Source organism: Pseudophryne corroboree, chromosome 11, assembly GCF_028390025.1.
Source record: "Pseudophryne corroboree isolate aPseCor3 chromosome 11, aPseCor3.hap2, whole genome shotgun sequence".
Lineage (NCBI taxonomy): Eukaryota > Metazoa > Chordata > Amphibia > Anura > Myobatrachidae > Pseudophryne > Pseudophryne corroboree.
Window position 1 is genome coordinate 147,319,484 of NC_086454.1, and position 13,479 is coordinate 147,332,962.

General features: G+C 40.0%; 1 pseudogene; it reads right to left on the reverse strand.

Moving 5' to 3' along the window:
- Positions 1–2,348: 2,348 nt before the first annotated feature.
- On the reverse strand, positions 2,349–2,467 carry LOC134971366 (5S ribosomal RNA; annotated as a pseudogene).
- Between the last annotated feature and the right edge of the window lie 11,012 nt (positions 2,468–13,479).

The following is a 13,479-nucleotide window of genomic DNA, read 5'->3' on the forward strand; positions in this document are numbered from 1 at the left end:
TGCTGTCTCCTACAGGCCGTTTGAATGCATTTTTTTTTTAAATGAAGTTAACCGCCCCTCAGCATACATCTGAGCAGCCAGCGCTGTGGTCACCGATCTACATCTGCCATCGGAGACCATCACATGCAGGGAAGAAGTAGCCTCACAGAATGCAGCGGCCCCATAGCAAGATACTCTCCTGCTGGACCCGTCCTGTGCCACCTATACCCGGCGGGCTCAGATGGTACCTGCTGCAAGGTAGAGGTTGTTTTTTTTCAAGTTGCAATTGTAACGGGGGCGTGGCCAAATGGACGTTATTAGGCCACGCCCCCAACTGCACCGGGATTCGTCTTCTCCTCCTGTGTCTGGCTCCTATGGTCTTGCCAGCATTCTGCAGCAACTTCAGACTTGGAGATGAGGGGTAAAGTGTGTGTGTGTGTGTGTATGTGTGTGTGTAGTACTCTGTGTTTGTGTGTGGTCCAAATATGTGGGGGTATGTGTATGATCCAAAATACATGTTGCCAAGGGACTTAAATTGACATCACCAAACTGTATTTGTATATATATATATATATATATATATATATATATTATATATATATATATATATCTCACATACATCCCCACCAAATCACCAATCTGTATTTGCGTTTTATATATATATATATATATATGTACAGAAGAAGCTAGCAGCGCCAAAAATACAGTATCTATGTTAATAAACAACAGTATAGGAATAATATATATGCTCTGTAATAAGTATCAGAACAACACCTGTTGGACACTCCCTTATGCAATTTAGGGCGTCAGCTTGGGTACCTCAAAGAAATTGTAAGCACTGGTATGTATGCCTACTAGTTCCTAAAAATGGTGGAGGGGGGGGGATGAGGTATTTCAAGCGACCAAGGTGTCTAGTCAATAATTGAGAAAAGCAGGTACTATAAAAAATTGAAATTTTAATATTGGGAGTACACTAAAAAAAGGGGGGGGTAACATGCAATAAAATGTAATAAAAATATAGCTAGGTTAGTGTAAAAAAGAACTAGGTTTAGACTAAAAAATACAGTAGGGGTAAATTTGTCAAAAAATCATAAAAGTACATAATAACACTAAAAAAAAATTTTAAAAAGCAAAAAATGCATAGGATAAAATACAGAACAGGTGAGGAGAAGTAGCTTATCTTATCAAAGTTTGAGATGAGATCAGAATGTCACCCAACGCGTTTCGTCCCTCATGGACTTCATCAAAGGGTACTGTAATGCTAGAGACAGAACCTATTTATGCCTTGAGACTGGGGAAGTAATGCTGACCTCACTTCCTGTTTGAGTTAATTGATAGCAGCATGTCTATAATAAAAATGCAATTCTGTGCGGGGTGAATTTAAAGAGGATAAGATGGAGACCATAGCTAGTATATTTTCTAATTAAAACGAGTCATGATTAGGGTTAAAAACGTCAGAAACATGTGTAATAAGTCACTTCCGGTCCGGAGTCTGTTGCTGATAACATCCGCCCCAAGTCTGCCACACTTCCGCCCCGCTTCGGCGGCATTGAAACGCTTCTGCGCATTGCGCCTGGTGGGCACAGGCGTGATGAACTCAACTGTTTCCTTTGCTTTTTACTCGGAGCGGCGGCCATCTTTTTTGGTTGGTAATATGAAATACGTCACAGTGCTTCTTACTTGGAGCGGCGGCCATCTTGTTGGTTGGTTACATGAAAAAATGTCACAGTGCTTCCGTGAAAGTGATATTCAAAAAACGTGAATGCATCCATTAATGCGGTGTGGGCTCCCCAGCGGGTATATAGAAGGAAAAGAAAATTGCTTAATTCAGATGGCAATAAAAACGGAGGACAATGCAAAGAAATAAGTTATATATAGAGGAGAAAAAATTGAAGCATATTTAAAGAACTGAAATTAGGAACGATCAGATATATATATGATATACATATGAATACTAATGAATGGAACAATATACAAACATTTGTAAGGGGGCAGGAATAAATATAAAATATAAAAAAATATTAAAATATATAAAAAAATGAAAAATATATATACAAAAGGAAAAGAAGATGTATATAAATAGTAAATGCTTGATGCGCAAGTGGAGTGTCCACGAGTAAACGGAATGAGGATCTGAGTGAAGGGAAGGCATTAGGGAAGGGGGGGGGGGGAGGGGGGGGGAAAGGCAAGGAAACGAAAATTGTTTTGGGAACCAAGTAGGTGAACCAAGTAGGTGAACGGGTGGTAACGTTAGAAAGATGAGGATGTGGCTATCGAGACGAGGTCCATAAGTACTATAGATGAAATACAATCATATATGTACGTAGTCCACTGAGAGTTTGTCCGAAGTTTCCCCTCTTTTGCCTAAGTGATTACAACACCCGGTATCCCAAGGAGGTCTCCCATCCTTGTACTGACCGGGCCCATCCTTGCTTAGCTTCCAAGATCGGACGTTGTTGGGCGTCCCCAAGGAGGTATGGTTGTAATATTTATGGCTAGGTTGGAAACATATTCCTCTCATTTCATATAATGATGATATTTGTCCAGTACTTAAAGAAATATGGAGGAATAGAATACAGGAATTAGCAAAGTGGGATGAGAGATGTAGGGGTGTAGAGTAAATAAGGTGAATTTTTAACAAATGGTGGTAAGTGGAAATAAGCTTAAGGGTGGGAGTAGCTTAAATTACAAAAAAGGTGCTATCTCGTACCCTTCGTTGAAACCATCCGGATGGAGAGTGTTGAGTTCGTATATCCAATACATCTCTCTCCTAGAAAGGAGATTTGAAAGGTCTCCACCTCGGGCTCCCAGTGCTACTAGTTCAATGCCTTTGTACGTTAATGTCTCTGGATCCGAGTTATGGAAAAGGTGGAAATGTTTGGAAACTGCATGGGTGAGGACTTTATTCTTGATATTCCTAACATGTTCCTGGATACGTATTTTAAGGGGTCTTTTAGTTTTTTCCTATATACTTCAATTTACATGGACACTCCAGAAGGTAGATTACTGACATGGTGTTGCAATTAATGAATTGTTTGATCTGATACTCTTTTTGGGTTTGAGTATTTTGCGAAGAACTTTCTGTTAGGATGGAGGTATCTACATATGTTGCATCTCCCGCATTTGAAGCTTCCTTTGCATTTTGGCATTGTGCTTTTGGCTGGTGGATTCTTCAACATGCTAGGGGCTAGTGTGTCTTTGAGACTACGAGACTTGCGGAAGACCATTTTTGGCTCTTTGGTGAGGTAATTCTTCAATATGGGGTCCATAAGGAGTATATTCCAATGTTTCTTGAGGACCTTCTTAATGAGATTCTCGTGTCTACTGTATGTTGTAACGAATTTCACTGTTTCTTCCTTGGCGTTCTTTGTTTTGTACTTGAGAAGATCCGTTCTTTCTGCAGCTTTGGCCTTGAAGGTGGCTTCTTCCAAAAGTCGGTTCGGGTACCCCTTGTCTTTGAATCTTCCTTTATACACTTCAAGTTGTTGATCTCTGTCCTCGGTCTTCTTACAGTTCCGTGTTATTCTTGTGAATTGGGATAGGGGAGTATTGTCTTTCCATTGTTTGCGGTGATTGCTCTTGTAGTGGACGTAGCTGTTCATGTCTACCTTCTTTATGAAGTTACTTGTGATAATTTCCTCTCCTGAGTGTGTTAAAATCAGATCCAGGAATTCAATCCGTTCTGTATCTACATTGGCAGTGAACTTAAGGTTCATGGTATTAGACGAAATATACGTTAAAAATTCGTTAAAACATAACTGGTCACCCTTCCCATATTATAATGATGTCATCTATGTAGCGTTTGTAGAAAATGATGTTTCGTTGGTACGGGTGATTGTTAAAAATGAATTCCTTTTCCCACTGCCCCATGAACAAATTAGCAAAACTAGGTGCAAAAAATCGTGCCCATGGGCGGTTCCGCATATTTGAAGATAAAACACATCTAAAAAGGTAAAATAATTGTATTTAAGTATAAAATTCATGAGCTCACATAAAAACAGTCCTATGGTCTTCTGTAATTTCAGGATCCGAAGAAAGGACATTATTACATGCCTCAATTCCCTTATCATGCTCTATACAGGTGTAAAGGGATTGTACGTCTATTGTGGCCCACCTGTATGTGTCTTTCCATTGTAATGTTTCCAAAAGGTTCAAGACAGATGTGGTATCTTTCAGGAAGGCCGGTAATTCCATTACATACTTCCTCAGGAATATATCCACGTATTCCGACAGGTGTGAAGTCAAAGAGTCAATACCAGCCACAATTGGTCTACCAGGAGGTTTGTCCATAGACTTGTGTATTTTCGGGAGAAAATAAAATATGGGGGTAGTGGGGTTGGAATTGAGGAGGTACTGGTATTCATCCTTCGTAAGTATCTCCTTTCTGAAGGCTTTTAGAAGCATTACCCTCAGGTCTTCCACAAACTGTTCTTTCGGATCACAGGGCAGTGGCACATATGATGTCTGATCCCCTAACAATCTGAGTGCTTCGGTGACGTATGCTTCTCTGTCCATAATGACCAACCCCCCCCCCTTTGTCAGCAGATTTTATAACTATGTTGTGATTATCTTGTAACTGTTTTATAGCTTCCGTCTCCCTGTTGGAGAGGTTCTTCTCCTTTATAGATGGAATGTTGGCCTCACACAGATCCTTCTTTACCAGCTCGTAAAAAAGACCCACATTATGACCTTTTGATTCCAATGGGTAGAATTTAGATGTGGGTTTCAAGCCTGATTTTGATTGTTCATAGTTTTGTATCACCGCATCTTCTTTTTTCAGAAAATGTCGTTTAAGGGTAATTTTCCTTATGAATTTATTCAAATCGATGAAAACCTCGAACTTATTCATACCCTTTGTAGGTGCGAATGAAAGGCCTTTGTTAAGCAGTGTAGTCTCATGATTTGTCAAATTATGGCTAGACAAATTGAAGATGCCCTTAGGTGTGGGTTGTTCTAGACTAGATTTCGTTTTTTGTACAGTCTTGACCCTCCTACCCTCCCCGACATCCTCTTCGTCTTCCAGTCTTCTTTTGCGTGGTGACGTATTCTTCGTTCTTGCCGGTGTTTTTGTAGTGTCTCGGTGGTGGTGGTTCGTACCTTTCGATAAAAAAGACTCCTCAGTATTAGAATCGAGTCTCCGTAGTGTTGTGAATTTATTACTAGTTTCGAAAATTATGAGGTTCCTGGGTCTCCTTGTTTTTGTTCCTAGGACCATTGGGTTCCTGGGAACCGTTTTCCAATATTCCCTTCTGCCTTGTGGAGCCATATGGCCTCCTCCAGAAAAGCGGCTCCAATTCTTAATCATGTTATTTTCATAGTCGTGTCTGTCTCTAGCGAATTTCTTTTCTTTGTTCTTAATGACCTCATCTTCAATGCGATCGAGTTTTTTATTTAACACCTTTTCGTTAATCCTGAAGTCCTCCTTGTCTTTATGTACTTCCATTTTATTCTCAGCCTCTTTAATGTCAGCTTCTAGGTCTGAGATAATGCGTTTTTTCTCCGTGATCAATAATTTCATGAGAGATATAGAACAATTATGTAGAGTCTTGTCCCATTCTTGTACGAATTCTTGGTTATCCTTCCCAAAGGTGGGCTGTTTCGTAATCCTGAGCCCCCTGGGGACTCTGTTGACGCTGACATAATGTTCCAACCCCCTAATATCCCACATGCTTTAACCTCCTTGGTCAGTAGTCTCTCAATGTTCCAGAACATACTATCCAAGTCGTTAGAGGTGGGTACAGTTTCGGGGGTAATAGTCTCATTGAAAATTTTTTGGCAGAGGTTACTCCTTTTATTAGTGCGTTCATTTATTCCAAACATACTGTGTTCAATACTGGTTAACTCCAGGCAGCTGGAAGCAATAATACCAAAGGAAAAGATGTGTACAGAAGAAGCTAGCAGCGCCAAAAATACAGTATCTATGTTAATAAACAACAGTATAGGAATAATATATATGCTCTGTAATAAGTATCAGAACAACACCTGTTGGACACTCCCTTATGCAATTTAGGGCGTCAGCTTGGGTACCTCAAAGAAATTGTAAGCACTGGTATGTATGCCTACTAGTTCCTAAAAATGGTGGAGGGGGGGGGATGAGGTATTTCAAGCGACCAAGGTGTCTAGTCAATAATTGAGAAAAGCAGGTACTATAAAAAATTGAAATTTTAATATTGGGAGTACACTAAAAAAAGGGGGGGTTAACATGCAATAAAATGTAATAAAAATATAGCTAGGTTAGTGTAAAAAAGAACTAGGTTTAGACTAAAAAATACAGTAGGGGTAAATTTGTCAAAAAATCATAAAAGTACATAATAACACTAAAAAAAAATTTTAAAAAGCAAAAAATGCATAGGATAAAATACAGAACAGGTGAGGAGAAGTAGCTTATCTTATCAAAGTTTGAGATGAGATCAGAATGTCACCCAACGCGTTTCGTCCCTCATGGACTTCATCAAAGGGTACTGTAATGCTAGAGACAGAACCTATTTATGCCTTGAGACTGGGGAAGTAATGCTGACCTCACTTCCTGTTGAGTTAATTGATAGCAGCATGTCTATAATAAAAATGCAATTCTGTGCGGGGTGAATTTAAAGAGGATAAGATGGAGACCATAGCTAGTATATTTTCTAATTAAAACGAGTCATGATTAGGGTTTAAAACGTCAGAAACATGTGTAATAAGTCACTTCCGGTCCGGAGTCTGTTGCTGATAACATCCGCCCCAAGTCTGCCACACTTCCGCCCCGCTTCCGGCGGCATTGAAACGCTTCTGCGCATGCGCCTGGTGGGCACAGGCGTGATGAACTCAACTGTTTCCTTTGCTTTTTTACTCGGAGCGGCGGCCATCTTTTTGGTTGGTAATATGAAATACGTCACAGTGCTTCTTACTTGGAGCGGCGGCCATCTTGTTGGTTGGTTACATGAAAAAATGTCACAGTGCTTCCGTGAAAGTGATATTCAAAAAACGTGAATGCATCCATTAATGCGGTGTGGCTCCCCCAGCGGGTATATAGAAGGAAAAGAAAATTGCTTAATTCAGATGGCAATAAAAACGGAGGGACAATGCAAAGAAATAAGTTATATATAGAGGAGAAAAAATTGAAGCATATTTAAAGAACTGAAATTAGGAACGATCAGATATATATATGATATACATATGAATACTAATGAATGGAACAATATACAAACATTTGTAAGGGGGCAGGAATAAATATAAAATATAAAAAAATATTAAAATATATAAAAAAATGAAAAATATATATACAAAAGGAAAAGAAGATGTATATAAATAGTAAATGCTTGATGCGCAAGTGGAGTGTCCACGAGTAAAACGGAATGAGGATCTGAGTGAAGGGAAGGCATTAGGGAAGGGGGGGGGGGGGGGGGGGGGAGGGGGAGGGGGGGGGGAAAGGCAAGGAAAACGAAAATTGTTTTGGGAACCAAGTAGGTGAACCAAGTAGGTGAACGGGTGGTAACGTTAGAAAGATGAGGATGTGGCTATCGAGACGAGGTCCATAAGTACTATAGATGAAATACAATCATATATGTACGTAGTCCACTGAGAGTTTGTCCGAAGTTTCCCCTCTTTTGCCTAAGTGATTACAACACCCGGTATCCCAAGGAGGTCTCCCATCCTTTGTACTGACCGGGGCCCATCCTTGCTTAGCTTCCAAGATCGGACGTTGTTGTGGCGTCCCCAAGGAGGTATGGTTGTAATATTTATGGCTAGGTTGGAAACATATTCCTCTCATTTCATATAATGATGATATTTGTCCAGTACTTAAAGAAATATGGAGGAATAGAATACAGGAATTAGCAAAGTGGGATGAGAGATGTAGGGGTGTAGAGTAAATAAGGTGAATTTTTAACAAATGGTGGTAAGTGGAAATAAGCTTAAGGGTGGGAGTAGCTTAAATTACAAAAAAGGTGCTATCTCGTACCCTTCGTTGAAACCATCCGGATGGAGAGTGTTGAGTTCGTATATCCAATACCATCTCTCTCCTAGAAAGGAGATTTGAAAGGTCTCCACCTCGGGCTCCCAGTGCCTACTAGTTCAAGAAGACCGAGGACAGAGATCAACAACTTGAAGTGTATAAAGGAAGATTCAAAGACAAGGGGTACCCGAACCGACTTTTGGAAGAAGCCACCTTCAAGGCCAAAGCTGCAGAAAGAACGGATCTTCTCAAGTACAAAACAAAGAACGCCAAGGAAGAAACAGTGAAATTCGTTACAACATACAGTAGACACGAGAATCTCATTAAGAAGGTCCTCAAGAAACATTGGAATATACTCCTTATGGACCCCATATTGAAGAATTACCTCACCAAAGAGCCAAAAAATGGTCCTTCCCGCAAGTCTCGTAGTCTCAAAGGACACACTAGCCCCTAGCATGTTGAAGAATCCACCAGCCAAAAGCACAATGCCAAAATGCAAAGGAAGCTTCAAATGCGGGAGATGCAACATATGTAGATACCTCCATCCTAACAGAAAGTTCTTCCAAAATACTCAAACCCAAAAAGAGTATCAGATCAAACAATTCATTAATTGCAACACCATGTCAGTAATCTACCTTCTGGAGTGTCCATGTAAATTGAAGTATATAGGAAAAAACTAAAAGACCCCTTAAAATACGTATCCAGGAACATGTTAGGAATATCAAGAATAAAGTCCTCACCCATGCAGTTTCCAAACATTTCCACCTTTTTCCATAACTCGGATCCAGAGACATTAACGTACAAAGGCATTGAACTAGTAGCACTGGGAGCCCGAGGTGGAGACCTTTCAAATCTCCTTTCTAGGAGAGAGATGTATTGGATATACGAACTCAACACTCTCCATCCGGATGGTTTCAACGAAGGGTACGAGATAGCACCTTTTTTGTAATTTAAGCTACTCCCACCCTTAAGCTTATTTCCACATTACCACCATTTGTTAAAAATTCACCTTATTTACTCTACACCCCTACATCTCTCATCCCACTTTGCTAATTCCTGTATTCTATTCCTCCATATTTCTTTAAGTACTGGACAAATATCATCATTATATGAAATGAGAGGAATATGTTTCCAACCTAGCCATAAATATTACAACCATATACCTTCCTTGGGGACGCCCAACAACGTCCGATCTTGGAAGCTAAGCAAGGATGGGGCCCGGTCAGTACAAGGATGGGAGACCTCCTTGGGATACCGGGTGTTGTATATCACTTAGGCAAAAGAGGGGAAAACTTCGGACAAACTCTCAGTGGACTACGTACATATATGATTGTATTTCATCTATAGTACTTATGGACCTCGTCTCGATAGCCACATCCTCATCTTTCTAACGTTACCACCCGTTCACCTACTTGGTTCACCTACTTGGTTCCCAAAACAATTTTCGTTTTCCTTGCCTTTCCCCCCCCCCCTCCCCCCACCCCCCCCCCCCTTCCCTAATGCCTTCCCTTCACTCAGATCCTCATTCCGTTTACTCGTGGACACTCCACTTGCGCATCAAGCATTTACTATTTATATACATCTTCTTTTCCTTTTGTATATATATTTTTCATTTTTTTATATATTTTAATATTTTTTTATATTTTATATTTATTCCTGCCCCCCTTACAAATGTTTGTATATTGTTCCATTCATTAGTATTCATATGTATATCATATATATATCTGATCGTTCCTAATTTCAGTTCTTTAAATATGCTTCAATTTTTTCTCCTCTATATATAACTTATTTCTTTGCATTGTCCTCCGTTTTTATTGCCATCTGAATTAAGCAATTTTCTTTTCCTTCTATATACCCGCTGGGGAGCCACACCGCATTAATGGATGCATTCACGTTTTTTGAATATCACTTTCACGGAAGCACTGTGACATTTTTTCATGTAACCAACCAACAAGATGGCCGCCGCTCCAAGTAAGAAGCACTGTGACGTATTTCATATTACCAACCAAAAAGATGGCCGCCGCTCCGAGTAAAAAGCAAAGGAAACAGTTGAGTTCATCACGCCTGTGCCCACCCAGGCGCATGCGCAGAAGCGTTTCAATGCCGCCGGGAAGCGGGGCGGAAAGTGTGGCAGACTTGGGGCGGATGTTATCAGCAACAGACTCCGGACCGGAAGTGACTTATTACACATGTTTCTGACGTTTTAAAACCCTAATCATGACTCGTTTTAATTAGAAAATATACTAGCTATGGTCTCCATCTTATCCTCTTTAAATTCACCCGCACAGAATTGCATTTTTATTATAGACATGCTGCTATCAATTAACTCAACAGGAAGTGAGGTCAGCATTACTTCCCCAGTCTCAAGGCATAAATAGGTTCTGTCTCTAGCATTACAGTACCCTTTGATGAAGTCCATGAGGGACGAAACGCGTTGGGTGACATTCTGATCTCATCTCAAACTTTGATAAGATAAGCTACTTCTCCTCACCTGTTCTGTATTTTATCCTATGCATTTTTTTGCTTTTTAAAATTTTTTTTTAGTGTTATTATGTACTTTTATGATTTTTTGACAAATTTACCCCTACTGTATTTTTTAGTCTAAACCCTAGTTCTTTTTTACACTAACCTAGCTATATTTTTATTACATTTTATTGCATGTTACCCCCCCCTTTTTTTAGTGTACTCCCAATATTAAAATTTCAATTTTTTATAGTACCTGCTTTTCTCAATTATTGACTAGACACCTTGGTCGCTTGAAATACCTCATCCCCCCCCCTCCACCATTTTTAGGAACTAGTAGGCATACATACCAGTGCTTACAATTTCTTTGAGGTACCCAAGCTGACGCCCTAAATTGCATAAGGGAGTGTCCAACAGGTGTTGTTCTGATACTTATTACAGAGCATATATATTATTCCTATACTGTTGTTTATTAACATAGATACTGTATTTTTGGCGCTGCTAGCTTCTTCTGTACACATCTTTTCCTTTGGTATTATTGCTTCCAGCTGCCTGGAGTTAACCAGTATTGAACACAGTATGTTTGGAATAAATGAACGCACTAATAAAAGGAGTAACCTCTGCCAAAAAATTTTCAATGAGACTATTACCCCCGAAACTGTACCCACCTCTAACGACTTGGATAGTATGTTCTGGAACATTGAGAGACTACTGACCAAGGAGGTTAAAGCATGGTGGGATATTAGGGGGTTGGAACATTATGTCAGCGTCAACAGAGTCCCCAGGGGGCTCAGGATTACGAAACAGCCCACCTTTGGGAAGGATAACCAAGAATTCGTACAAGAATGGGACAAGACTCTACATAATTGTTCTATATCTCTCATGAAATTATTGATCACGGAGAAAAAACGCATTATCTCAGACCTAGAAGCTGACATTAAAGAGGCTGAGAATAAAATGGAAGTACATAAAGACAAGGAGGACTTCAGGATTAACGAAAAGGTGTTAAATAAAAAACTCGATCGCATTGAAGATGAGGTCATTAAGAACAAAGAAAAGAAATTCGCTAGAGACAGACACGACTATGAAAATAACATGATTAAGAATTGGAGCCGCTTTTCTGGAGGAGGCCATATGGCTCCACAAGGCAGAAGGGAATATTGGAAAACGGTTCCCAGGAAACCCAATGGTCCTAGGAACAAAAACAAGGAGACCCAGGAACCTCATAATTTCGAAACTAGTAATAAATTCACAACACTACGGAGACTCGATTCCTAATACTGAGGAGTCTTTTTTATCGAAAGGTACGAACCACCACCACCGAGACACTACAAAAACACCGGCAAGAACGAAGAATACGTCACCACGCAAAAGAAGACTGGAAGACGAAGAGGATGTCGGGGGAGGTAGGAGGGTCAAGACTGTACAAAAAAACGAAATCTAGTCTAGAACAACCCACACCTAAGGGCATCTTCAATTTGTCTAGCCATAATTTGACAAATCATGAGACTACACTGCTTAACAAAGGCCTTTCATTCGCACCTACAAAGGGTATGAATAAGTTCGAGGTTTTCATCGATTTGAATAAATTCATAAGGAAAATTACCCTTAAACGACATTTTCTGAAAAAAGAAGATGCGGTGATACAAAACTATGAACAATCAAAATCAGGCTTGAAACCCACATCTAAATTCTACCCATTGGAATCAAAAGGTCATAATGTGGGTCTTTTTACGAGCTGGTAAAGAAGGATCTGTGTGAGGCCAACATTCCATCTATAAAGGAGAAGAACCTCTCCAACAGGGAGACGGAAGCTATAAAACAGTTACAAGATAATCACAACATAGTTATAAAATCTGCTGACAAAGGGGGGGGGTTGGTCATTAATGGACAGAGAAGCATACGTCACCGAAGCACTCAGATTCGTTAGGGGATCAGACATCATATGTGCCACTGCCCTGTGATCCGAAAGAACAGTTTGTGGAAGACCTGAGGGTAATGCTTCTAAAAGCCTTCAGAAAGGAGATACTTACGAAGGATGAATACCAGTACCCTCCTCAATTCCAACCCCACTACCCCCATATTTTATTTTCTCCCGAAAATACACAAGTCTATGGACAAACCTCCTGGTAGACCAATTGTGGCTGGTATTGACTCTTTGACTTCACACCTGTCGGAATACGTGGATATATTCCTGAGGAAGTATGTAATGGAATTACCGGCCCTTCCTGAAAGATACCACATCTGTCTTGAACCTTTTGGAAACATTACAATGGAAAGACACATACAGGTGGGGCCACAATAGACGTACAATCCCTTTACACCTGTATAGAGCATGATAAGGGAATTGAGGCATGTAATAATGTCCTTTCTTCGGATCCTGAAATTACAGAAGACCATAGACTGTTTTTTATGTGAGCTCATGAATTTTATACTTAAATACAATTATTTTACCTTTTTAGATGTGTTTTATCTTCAAATATGCGGAACCGCCATGGGCAACGATTTTTGCACCTAGTTTTGCTAATTTTGTTCATGGGGCAGTGGGAAAAGGAATTCATTTTTAACAATCACCCGTACCAACGAAACATCATTTTCTACAAACGCTACATAGATGACATCATTATAATATGGGAAGGTGACCAGTTTATGTTTTAACGAATTTTTAACGTATATTTCGTCTAATACCATGAACCTTAAGTTCACTGCCAATGTAGATACAGAACGGATTGAATTCCTGGATCTGATTTTAACACACTCAGGAGAGGAAATTATCACAAGTAACTTCATAAAGAAGGTAGACATGAACAGCTACGTCCACTACAAGAGCAATCACCGCAAACAATGGAAAGACAATACTCCCCTATCCCAATTCACAAGAATAACACGGAACTGTAAGAAGACCGAGGACAGAGATCAACAACTTGAAGTGTATAAAGGAAGATTCAAAGACAAGGGGGTACCCGAACCGACTTTTGGAAGAAGCCACCTTCAAGGCCAAAGCTGCAGAAAGAACGGATCTTCTCAAGTACAAAACAAAGAACGCCAAGGAAGAAACAGTGAAATTCGTTACAACATACAGTAGACACGAGAATCTCATTAAG